Source organism: Peromyscus californicus, unplaced genomic scaffold, assembly GCF_007827085.1.
Source record: "Peromyscus californicus insignis strain IS unplaced genomic scaffold, ASM782708v3 Scaffold_14__1_contigs__length_90479793_seg_2, whole genome shotgun sequence".
NCBI classification, from domain to species: Eukaryota; Metazoa; Chordata; class Mammalia; order Rodentia; family Cricetidae; genus Peromyscus; species Peromyscus californicus.
This window is the reverse complement of record NW_026294436.1, coordinates 26,642,377-26,654,139: the sequence shown is the minus strand read 5'-3', so window position 1 is coordinate 26,654,139 and position 11,763 is coordinate 26,642,377. Positions and strand designations below refer to the sequence as shown.

Below are 11,763 nucleotides of genomic sequence, written 5' to 3'. Positions count from 1 at the left end.
CTCAACCTTCTTATAGAACACAGGTCTACCAGCCCAGGGATAGCACCACCCACAATGAACTGCGCCCTCCCACACCAATCACTAATTAAGAAAATACCCTACAAGCTTGCCTACAGCCTGATCTTATGGAGGAATTTTCTTAATTGAGGTTACTTTCTCTCAGATGACTTTAACTTATGTCATCTTAACATGAAATTATGCATCACACTGAGGTTACTCAAAAGATATCCCAATGTCCTGACTGGAACTCTAAAAAATATACACACACAAAATCTGAATATTTTTGGATTATTGTAAAGTACTAACTAAGTATCTGTGAGTTCATACTGGCTAACTTATGTATAAACAACTGGAAGAGTAGAAACAATTTCTACTATGGAAGAATTACAAATCACTTGCAGTACTCTCCATTTAAGTGCTAGAGCATCATTTCCAACTTCTTTGGTAGAAGCTGTTATTAGTAATTGCTTCCAAACAAATACAGTGTGAAAACAAAGAGAGAAGTCACTCAATAGTGTAGAAATCCAGAAATACCAAGTGAACAACATCAGTGTTCCCGATGATAGTGTGAACCCTGATAAGATGGAATGAATGATATTGGTGCTTCATTTAAATTTTTTTTTCAAAAAATCCAGGACCCAAACTAATCCTGAGAAAAACATCAACTCTGAATGATGTTATTCAAAACATCATATTTCCCAAAGTCATCAAAGAATGACTAATGTCTAAACAACTGTCACTGTCCAAGTAAGCTTCAGGAGACAAAGGATTAGGTTTACTGTGATTTCCTATATGAGATTCTAGCACAGGGAAACATATATTGGGTTAACTGTAAGGACATTCAAGCAAGGTGTCATGTTATTTAATTTTCATGGGTCATTATTGTGTTAGCTGGAAATTGCAGCATGGTAATATCAGAAGTTTAAAAGAGGAGAAACTGAGCATCAGTATACAGGGATTATATGTATTCTTTGCAATCATTCAATAAATTGAAAAGTATTCTAAAACTGACAGTTTATGGATAAGCTAATATCCATTTATCAAAAAGCTAATGTAATAACATGTATCAAATAGCTGCCATAGTTGTATTAACTCTCCACCACTTATGAATAATTTATCAATGCAAAGCACAAACAATCCACTTACAAAGAGAAAAGTTTTATTTTGATACACAGTTTTAAGGTTTTCAGTCCATGATCAATTAGCCTATTTGTTTTACAAATAGCAAAAAGACATATAATACAATAGCAAGTAGACATACATACAAAGAAGAACTGCTCATCTCAGGCCAGAAAGCAGTAGAAAGAATGAGGAAGGGCTTGGAGCTCCGTTTTCACCTTTGAGGATACAGCCACAGTGACTTGAGAACTCCCCACTACAATTCATGTCTCAGAGATTCCACCACCTTCCAATATAGCAATAACTGGGGACATGCCTTTGATGTATGGACTTCTGAGTGGAAATGAAGATCCAAACCATATATTAATTGAACCATCTTATCATGATAAAAATATACAAGTGGTTGAAACTCACCAAGACTTTCGTGATGAACTTTTACTTATTTTTCCAAAGTTCAGATTGATGTTCTTCTCTATTTTTCAGGCTTTTTGCTTTGTTTATCATATTCATTTTCTACTCAGGGATGCCATTACCATCACATTTATGTTTTATGGTTTTATCTGGAATTTCTCTAAATCAAGAACTATGATTAGCTTTCACCCTACATAGACAGTCTCCAGAAATCACCAGAAGTAGAAATAGTTTTCAATGTGTGTTTATTAAATGCCTGGTAATAGAGACAGTGAGAGAAAAGTAACTAAGGGCAAAGCCATGAGTCTGCAATATAGGAAATGTCAACAAGAAGACAAAGCAGTAATGTGGTGATATATTGTATAACCCAATAAAGCTTGCCTGAGGATCAGAGGACAGAGCCAGCCACTAAATTAGACATAGAGGTCATGCAGTGGTGGCACACACCTTTAATCCTATCACTGGAGAGGCAGAGGTCCATCTGGATCTCTGTGAGTTCAAGGCCACACTGGGCTACATGAGAGAAACAGAATCAGGCAATGCTGTCACGCCTTTAATCCCAGGAAGTAACGTGGCAAGACACAGAAAGGCATGAGGAAACAGGAACTCTCTCTCTTTAGACTGAGGATTTCATAGAGGTAAGAACTTGTGGCTGGCTTGCTCTGCTTCTCCGTTCTTTCAGCTCTCACCCCAATATCTGGCTCCGAGTTTTCTATTAATGAGACCTTTTAAGATTCATGTTACAGAGTAACAAAGAAGACAGAGAAGAAACTGTGGAAATAAGATCAGAAGGTACTATGAGAAAGAAAGGCCAGGACTGTGGGAGACAGCAAAGGGAACTTCAAAATGAAAGGTCAGTAGAATCAAATTCATCAGAGAAATAATGGACACTATTTAGGAAGACTGGGTAAGGAAGACTGGGTATTTCGGTTGAGTTGTGTCTCTTGAAAAAAAGTTCATTAGAGTCATAAACTGTAGTAACTGTGAATGTGACCTTATTTGGAACTAAGGTCTGCAAAAGTAACCAAGTTTAGATGAGCATACATTGCATGAGGTGTCTTAAGAAAAGAAGAGGACTTTCTCCTCCAGCCAAGCAAGATCCCCAAGGGAAAGGTGGCCCTAGGGGAAGAAGATGGCCCTGGCCCCTGAAGAAACAGGAGGCCAAAAAGATAATGAATCCTTTGTTTGAGAAAAGGCCTAAGAACTTCGGCATTGGGCAAGACATTCAGCCCCAAAGAGATCTTACAGGCTTTGTCAAATGGCCCGCCTACATTAATTAGGCTGCAGCGGCAAAGAGCCATCCTCTATAAGCGGCTCAAAGTACCTCCTGCCATTGACCAGTTCCCCCAGGCCCTGGACCTGCAAACGCCTACCCAGCTGCGTAAGCTTGCCCATGAGTACAGGCCTGAGACAAAGCAGGAGAAGAAGCAAAGGCTGTTGGCCCATGCTGAGAAGAAAGCAGCTGGCAAAGGGGACGTCCCAACTAAGAGACCACCTGTCCTCCTAGCGGGGGTCAATACAGTCACCACTTTGGTGGAGAACAAGAAGGCTCAGCTGGTGGTAATTGCCCACGATGTAGACCCTGTTGAGCTGATGGTCTTCGTGGTCTTCCTGTCTGCCCTGTGTCAAAAGACTGGGGGTCCCCTACTGCATCATCAAGGGAAAGGCCAGGCTGGGGTGGGGGGTGTTCCACACGAAGACATTTATCACTGTTGCCTTCACACAGGTTAGCTCAGAAGACAAGGGTGCTCTGACTAAGCTGATAGAAGTTGTGAGGACCAATTACAATGACAGATATGATGAGTCATTTCAGATCTGCTGCCACTGGGGAGGCAACATCCTGGGTCCTAAATCTGTGGCTCAATTTGCCAAGTTTGCAAAGGCCAAAGAACTTGCCACTAAACTGGGTTAAATGTATACTGCTAAGTTTCCTGTACATAAATATAATTACAAACTTTTTAAAGAAAAGAAAAGGGAGATTAAGACACAGAAACACGGAGGCAGAATACAGGCTAGAAGCCTGTGAATGAGTGATTTTAGCCAAGCAACTCTCAAGAGAGTTGAACCCTGCTAGGGAATGACTTCTGGCTTTCAATATCCAGCACTGTGAGAGAATACATTTCTGTTCTTTTAAGCCACATATGTACTGGTACTTTGTTAGCACAGATGTAGGAAATTAATGCTTAAGGCGCTTACTGGGAATTCCAATGTAATCGTGGAAGAGGAGCAAAGGGGGAAATGCGAAATTACAAATACCTAGGAAGTGTGAGAGTCATTAATGCCATGTTCTAAATCGTCATTTAAATCCTTTAATATTTAATTTTTTTGCTTATATTAAATTACTTAGAAATCTTATATTTAGCAATTTGGCAAGATTGTGACAATAAAGAAAAACATGGTTTCATGTACTCTTAACGTTTTGAGAATTAGGATAGCACTATTGGACAATAACTTAAAATCTTTTGTACCTTAAAATTCACAGCATCTGTGGCCTTGTGAGTTAATCCTTGCTTCACAATCACTTTTCTTGATGCAGTGAGCCATATTCCATCCATCCATTATCACAGTTAAATTCATAATGAATAGATTTCTTTTTCATCATTCTTTTATTTTCCTGTTCTGGAATTCAAGTTGGCTTTCTTTGCATCCAGCTCTCTGTGAAACAAAAACCAGGATATCCTGATTTCATGTTACTAAGGTCAATACTTAGTTCTATCTTGAAAGAATGTGAAGACTAGATAGACAGTTCTGGCTGGCTGCATCTAACCCTGCAACCAATGCTGTGTGACCATGCTTTCACTGGAATAGTTATAACCAGGAGTTGTTATTCCTCAAGGATACCTTTCAGATGACTTTTGGCATTGTTTTTGTCTTTCCAAAATTTCTATACTGAGATATAATTGGCAATGAAGGTATATGCATTTAATATATAGGTAGCCCATTGTTAAGAACAGAAGAAGGTCCTTGTTACAAATCTCATTGTAAGAATATCTTGGTATAGCTGATTTCCCCACTGTTAATGGTTTCCTAAGATCAGCTGCTATGACTATTTTCAGATACAAAAATAAAATAAAGTAGCTTTCTGTACTCTTATGTTCCCCAAAATAAATCATTACAATAAGCTTGATTTGGACCACTGCCTGTGACAGGATTAAAGATGAAAAGGGAGAAAAATGTGATTGGCCATTTTAGTCAATGGTTTGACCATTTCTTGGTACATGAGATTCCAGCATTCTAGCCTTCAAGAAGTGTCAAGAGTAATCTGTGAACAATTAAAGAAGACTTTTATATAGAACAGGCTTTCCAACACTTTGGCACTTAATTTCTAGTACATTCTTTTACACAGAAAAATAAGTTTCTGTGCCACTAGGAAGCTTACAAAGGACTAATTTCCCTTGTCCTTACTGCAACCATAACATTGGTTTATCTTTCAATTGTATTGCTATGGAACAAATATTCTAATATACTTTAAAAAAATTTTTTGAGAAATAACTTTGTGAATAGAATTCTATTCTATGCTACTTGATAGAAAAGTTTCTATCATATAATCAAATCTCTTTCTGTTGACCTACTAGTACATAAAATGGGAATATTAATATCAATATTAGGTTTAATTATAAATAACTAGGATTTTAATATGATTAAAGCTTGGAAAATGGAACCAGCAGTAACCAAATTACTTTTTATATGTTAATGTAATTTTATATCAGATATACTAAAATCTGATCATGTACCCAGTAAAACTTAGACGTAGGTTTTATTTCATTTGCTTGTTATTATAGAAATTATCTTAGGCTAAGGCAGTAAGCTTTTTTATTCTGAGAAGAAAATAAAAAAATATATTCATAAAATAAAAAATGACAACAAGAAGACAATGAAATAAAAAAGGTATATCTACAAAAGATTAAGGAATAATAAGAATAGGAAACGTCAATATTGTGAAAGACAGGAAGAGGGAATTTTGAGATATAAAATGAGTAGTGTCACAGCCATCAAAGATTTTGGAGCATTTTTATGAAAACACACTTTTCTGGAATCATTTTGAATTTGAATTGCATCTGAATGATGACATATAAGTCAATGTAATTTAATTGGCTATATCAATTGCATAATGAACTATTTACTTTGAACTAATAAGTGATCATTGACAATTTATGTTCAGTCCCTCACTAGTTTTATATCACAGGAAAGACAATTTATTCTTCCCAAGAAATGTTTACTTCTATGATGCATTAACATATGTAACTCATTAGCTATTATCTGAAAAGTAACTTATAAAATGAAATTATATTTTACTAAAATATAATTTTTATGCAAATTACTAAATTGTTTACATATAAATCTTTGTAAAAGACTACAGTAGACAAGCTTTAAGATTTTCCTTTGCCTAGAGACACAATTGATAAATAAATTTTTGGAATAGTATACACTTGGAGTTGAAAGGCCGCAAGTTAGTTACTTTTCTCATTGTGTGATCAAATATTCCACAAGAAGCAATTTAAGTGTGGGAGCCCACAAAAGCTTCCTAGTGAGACCTGAGCTTCCTTTACACAGCAGGGCTGTATTAGGGGATGCCTTGACCATGTACATGGTCACTTGGTGTTTGGGATGGGTCTGTACTTGGCTGTGCTGGGGGCAGGTCTTTTGCTCCACCCTTTGGCATTCCTTTAAAAGCCCTTTAGAAGAGACAGAAGGGGCTGATGGGTTTTGACCCAGGGCCCCCTGAGGCTGTCCTCTCTCCTCTATATTTCTATCTACATATTCCTCACTTCACTCTGTTCAAGAGTACCCTGGAGGAAAAAGCGGGTGCAGGCCCCCTACATTTAAGGAAGGGAGGGTTTATTTTTATTTCTGAGTCTTGGTTGGTGAGGCAAGATAGCAAGAAGTTGAGGGGACTGGTCTCATTGCATCTGCAATCAGGAATGAGAGAGCAGGAATAAAATCAGGAGATCTATAATACCTCAAAGTACCCAGTGACCCATTTTCTCCAACAATGCTCCTACCTACAAAGGTTACACAAAATCCCCATATTGCACCACCAATTGGAAACTAAATGGTTAAGCACATAATGCTATCAGGGACATTTTACATTCAAACCACAACAAGAGGTAAGCATAATATTTAAATGTTAAATTCTGAAAGTAGACAACTGGGTTCAGATTTCCAGCTCACCACTAATTCAGCTAGTATTTAAGCCTCTCTATGATTTGGTTTCCTTATGGAGGAAAACTGGGAAGAATAAAACTATCTGCAAAAGTGTTAGAGTCAGAAATTTATTATTGTGTTTTACTATACACTGGTGTGAATGACTAGCAACCTGGGAAAAGGCATCAGAAGAAGCAGATAGGATAAAGATGGGGGTAAAATCAATTTCCTGTTATGGCTTTTTGCCTAAGATCCCAGATGACTGGTAATTTGACAACGAGATGATTATTAGCTTTTCTTGTCACTGTGACAAAATAAAAGCACAACCAAAAGGAGGAAATATATATTTTGACTCACAACTTCTGAGTGTGTGATCTGCCTTGGCAAGTGCGGTGGTTTGAATAAGAATGGCCCCATAGACTCACATATTTAAATGCATAGTCATCAAGGAGTAGCACTACTTGAGAAGGATTATGAGGCGTGGCCTTGTTAAAGGAAGTGTGTTACTAGGGGTGGGCTTTAAGGTTTCAAAAACCAAAGCCAGATCCAATGGCTCTATCTTCCTGCTGTCTCTTGACACAGATGTAGAACGCTCAGCTATCAGCTACTTCTAAGAACAAGCGTGTCTGTGTGCTGCCATGTTCTCAGCCATAATATTAATAGACTAAATCTCTGAAACCGTAAGCAAGCCCCAACTAAATGCTTTCTTTTTATGAGTTGCTGTGGTCATGGTTACAAGGGCATCTTGAAAGTCAGGAGCCAAGGAACACCACAAATTCACACCACCACACAACAAACCTTACAGATAGGCAGGTGGGGAAATTTAGCCTGTACTTATATGGAGTCTGTTTGATCTGTGAGAGTTGAATCCAAGTATGGTAATTCCCTTGACTCTCTGAAACTTACATGAGTTTTTTGTTTACCAGAAGAGATAAACGTTTTAGATATATTAGCATTACCACTGTTTTTAAAGTGTACTAAAATCTACATTATAGAAAAGACAGCTACCAGATGTCATGTCTTTGAGTTATAGCAAAAAGCTTTGGGTTAAAAAGCATGAACACTTCTCCTCTGTCTAGAGAGCTGGATATATAGATTGGACAGTTTTTAGTATGTTGAGAAGCACCTTTAAGTCTATACTTAGAAGACAAGAAAAAGGTATGTTGGATTGTGTGATTTGGAGAGAAGGAGGTGGGGAATGGATGGAGAACCTGGGGTCAAGTGGATGCAGGGGGAGCCAAGAAAATAGATGCTTCCACTTTGGCTAGGAGGTCCTTCCCTAGCAAGAGGATGGGATGTTTTTACCATTAGGAAGGAGTGGGTAAAGGGAAAACCCCTAAAGATACAGCTAAGTGGTGAGGTTTGATGAGGTTGGTAAGGTTGTCCCCATACCCTGACAATAGGGGAATGAGAAAGGAAGGTGGGTCCCCAAAATACTTTCAGGTGACCCTGGTGTCCAGAGGAGGGAGATGGGTTGTCTTGATACCGTGATGACTACTCAGGGCTCTGTGTCAGATATGGCAGTGGTCAGGCCAAGGGAGTCCAGGACCGCTCAGTTGTTCATGGTCAGGCAAAGAGGTCTACTAGAGAGAAATCTGGGCTTGATGTCCCTGCACCATGAGAGACATGTAGACAGTCAACTGATTGATGTTGCTTTTGATGTCACCTTGGACATGGTCAAAGCGGTTTATGACTGGGGGTTCTTGGGCTTTGGGAGGTAAGAAAACCTGAGTAGTTGCTATGACCAGCTGAAAGGCCTTAACCAACATCAGATATTTTTGTTTTGGGGCTTTTTCATCTCCCCCATTGTCTTAGTTAGGGTTTCTATTGTTGTGAAGAGAGACCATAACTACTATGACCATGGCAATTCTTATAAAAGAAAATATTTATTGAGGTGGTGGCTTATAGTTCAGAGGTTCAGTCCACCATGGTGGGGAGCATGGTGGTGTACAGGCAGACATGGTACTGGCTACATCTTGATCAGAAGGCAACAGGAAGTAGTCTGAGACACTGGGCATGGCTTGAGCATAGGAAACCTCAAAGCTTGGCATTAGCTGCAGAAATATGAAGTAGGAATTCAGCTGACACTGGCAAAGTTAATACCTTGAAGAGACAAACACTTTTCCAGAGGAAAGTCAAAACTCAAAGAGTCTTGGTGATATTGGCCTCTGGATGTATTAGCTGTATCCTACAGTGAATTTCTTGTGGGCTATTGTGGCTTCCCCATTTGATTCTTTGCCCAAGAACTTCTAACAGTGTGATTGATCATTTATTGGGTACAACTTCCCCTCTACAATTGGAGTATTTGAATAACATTCTCCAGCTGTGATTGATAACAGTCACAGTCAAAAACCCCTTTCCCATAATCAGGCTTTTATTCCTCTTTCTAGCAGACTTAGAGTGTGCCTTTCTGTAATTATTTTCATTAGCAAACATCTGGCCAGGGCCATCTCTGGACAAAAGTATTTCATCTGAGATACTTTGCTAACATCCTAGGACAGACTGCAGATAGATAAGCAATATCTCATTTCACCTACAGATAAGAGAAAAATAACCTCACTAACATTAAATCCTTAACTCCTTACCTTCACCCCGGGTTTATTAACACAAGACCCTAATTAAAGAGATTGACTGCTTATAATTCTGGGATGGTGGTTTGGCCATCTGCTAGTTACTGACATAAGGTAATTATTCACACTGACCCACCAAGACAGCCACCAAGGCCAGGCAGGTGATAGGTGATAGGTGCCAAGCTTTGTTTCTTATGCAAATTAAGCTTTAGTTTTCCCTCTTTTATCTCATCCCAGGTGTTATCCCTAGTTCTAAAGATTCCCCCTTTAGCAATTAACTCAGAGTGGAAAGTGCTTTTACTAACCAAATGCTATATGTTGTGATACAGGTTGCCTAGCAACCAAGAACACTTCCTCTGCCCTACCAGAAAATGGCACCACAGGATAAGTGGAGCCAAAAGCGATGCCAAAGGGGGGGGGGGGGACAGGTTTTCTTTACTTTTAACTTATACTGACATATAGACTCCTAACCTATTTACCTAGCCACTTCTAAGAATATAGTCTGAGCACATAAATTCCTTTTTAGATTACCCTAATTGATCTTAGCCCTTAGTTGACCGTACCAGAAAACTCCCATTAGTCACTCCCACTTTGGGTTGTAAATAGAAGCTGACAATTGTTGCTCTATGTGTGGATCTTATCACCTCTCTCTATGACCCTGAAAACTTCAAACCTCGCACTGCATTGCCAAAGAATTACTGCTTGTAAGTGTATATATACCAGTATCCCCACGTACTGGTAGAATTGACTTAGAAGAATAAAGTGAATGGACTAAAGAGCTTGGTGTACTTAGATTTATTTGGTATTCCTACCTTTAGAAACTCAGGTGGTTGTAGATTCTTACCTGGACCCTGAGAAAGAGTTATGCAGGGCAGGACCCCTATAGCTCTTGATAAAAGCCCACCCCCACAATGACACACATCCAACAAGGCCATACCTACTTCAACAAAGCCATACCTCCTCATAGTGCCATTCCCTTTGGGAGTCATTTTCCTTCAAAGCACCACATTCCACTCCCTGGCCCCCAAAACGCTTGTAGCCGTATCATAATATAAAAATTCATTTAGTCCAGTTTCAAAAGTCCCCATGGTCTATCACAGTCTCAATGTTTAAAAGTCCAAAGTTCAAATCCTCTTCTGAGATTTATGCAATTTCTTAACTGTAATCCCCTATAAAATAAAAATTTAAAAAAACCAGATCACATACTTCTAACATATAATAGCATGAGATATACATTACCATTCCAAAGCATAGGGAAAAGGCACAGTAAGGGAATACTGGACCAAAGCAAGATCAGAAACCAACTGGGCAAACTCCAAACTCTGCATCTCCATGTCTGATGTCAAAATGTTCTTCAGATCTCCAACTCCTTTCAGCTCTGTTGACTGCAGTACAATTCTCTCTCTTGGGCTTTTTCCACTCCCTGTTAGCAACTTTCCTTGGCAGGTATCCCATAGCTCTGGCATCTCTAACATCTTGGGGTCTCAGAGGCAATCCAGGCTTCAATTTCACAGCTTTGTGAGATGGCATCTCTAGGCCTCCATTCAGGGACTCCCCTGAAATATGCCTGGCCTCAGCAGCTTTGCTTAGCCGTGGATGCAAATTCTATAGCCCCTTTCTTTTGTCCTTAACTCCACAATTATATGGCTGAAGCTTCCAAGTTCTGCTGCTTACTGGGGCTGGAACATGATCCCCTCATTCAATCACATCTTCACCAGCTTTCTGTTTTCCTTCACTACTTAAGCTTGACTGTTCTTGAACTTTCTCTGTAGACCAGGATGGACTCAAACTCAGAGATCTGCCATCTTCTGCATCAACTGTTGGGATTAAAGGTGTGCACCACCACACCAGGCTCTAAGCTTTTCTGTAGTTCATTTTCACATGATGGAAACCTAGCTGGGTTGGATCTTTCCCTAATGTCACCACTTTCTTTATTCAATTCCCTAATCTGTTTATCTCCTTGAACACAAAACTTAGATACATTCTACTTTCTGATGTTCTTTTTCTCCTCAGTCACTGTGACATTGTGTGTAGCTTGAACATGGGAGACCCCAAAGCCCCCACAGTGACATACAACAAGGCCAAACCTACTCCAACAAAGCCACATCTCCTAATACTGCTGATCCCTTTGGGGTCCATTTTCCTTCAAACCACCATACCCATGGTGGACCTTGAAGACCACCACTAAGACTTCTGCTTGTGGAGTGAGGGTTCCCCTCACTAGGTGTTTAAGTTTGGCCCTAATACCAGGGAAACTCTGGGATAAGAAGTAGGTCATAAGGAGTTGTTTTCCATCAAGGGTCTCAGGATCGAGAGTGGTATATTGTAAGAGGGCCTTTGTAGGGTAGCCTAGGAGTTGAGATGGGTTTTCATGTTTGTCCTGGATGACCTCTTGGATTTTCTCTTAATTTACCTCTTCAATTTTTTCTTAATTTATCTCTTTAAGAGGAACTCTCCCAAGAGAACATCCTAGAGGCAAGTTATACATTGATCCCTAGCTACAATGCCCCTGGGGTAT

General features: G+C 39.3%; 1 pseudogene; it reads left to right on the top strand.

Annotated features, from left to right (window-relative positions):
• The first annotated feature begins 2,579 nt into the window (after nucleotides 1–2,579).
• LOC128109561 (60S ribosomal protein L7a-like) lies at nucleotides 2,580–3,261 on the top strand (annotated as a pseudogene).
• The last annotated feature ends 8,502 nt before the right edge of the window (nucleotides 3,262–11,763 follow it).